Source organism: Sinocyclocheilus anshuiensis, unplaced genomic scaffold (genome assembly GCF_001515605.1).
Source record: "Sinocyclocheilus anshuiensis isolate Anshui unplaced genomic scaffold, SAMN03320099.WGS_v1.1 scaffold1492, whole genome shotgun sequence".
Taxonomy (NCBI): Eukaryota; Metazoa; Chordata; class Actinopteri; order Cypriniformes; family Cyprinidae; genus Sinocyclocheilus; species Sinocyclocheilus anshuiensis.
In genome coordinates, this window is record NW_015536543.1 from 22,807 (window position 1) to 23,679 (window position 873).

Sequence of the window (873 nt, forward strand, 5' to 3'; positions counted from 1 at the left end):
CTGAACCGGCTTCACTCTGCATTTAGTCCAATTGTAAAAGAGCAGAAAGAGGCGCGTGTGTTTGCTCATCTGGAAACGCGGCGCAGTCCAGACTCATGAATGAAGCGAGCGAGTCTCCTCGGGAGAAACAGAAGAGAAGAGCTGCATCCAAACGCTCATCCAGCGCGATTCCTCTCAGACATAGATATGACACGACCGCGGAGAGACACTGAGGATGATGGAGGGGCTCACACACACACTCACACGCACACTATATGTGGTCTGATGACACTCTCTATTATTGAACAGATTAATTACTCACACACACACACGCGCTGGTGCATGAATAAAGAGCGGCAGATCAATGAATGAAAGACAGGGAAAGATGAGCAGGGAGAACAGAGATGATGGTTGTGTGTGTGTGTGTGGCTTATGTGTACAAACACACACACACAGGTGAGAGACCAGTAGAATGAAGAGAGAGAGACAGGCAGAGAGACAGGTGAGTGTATTATAATGTGTGTTCGTGATCACACACACACACAGCTGACTGAGGTAAGACACACGTCTCTCTCTTTACGTCACATTACTGCATGTGTGTGTGTGTTCATGTGTGTGGTTTGCAAACAGAACACACACACTACAGTGAACACAGATCAACCTACCTACAATCAAACAATCAAAGGAGGAAGAGGAGGACAAAAGAAGAAGAAGAAGAGGTAAGACCACACAGTCCCTCCGCCAGCTCCGCTCACAGATCAGAGAAATTATAAATGAGATAGATGGAGAAATAGACGAGCAGGCAGATGACGGACAGCGCGAGCAGATGAGAGGAGAAAGCGCCTCCCACGACCACGATGAGGAAGAAGAAGAACAAAAAACGAAAGAAAAAGG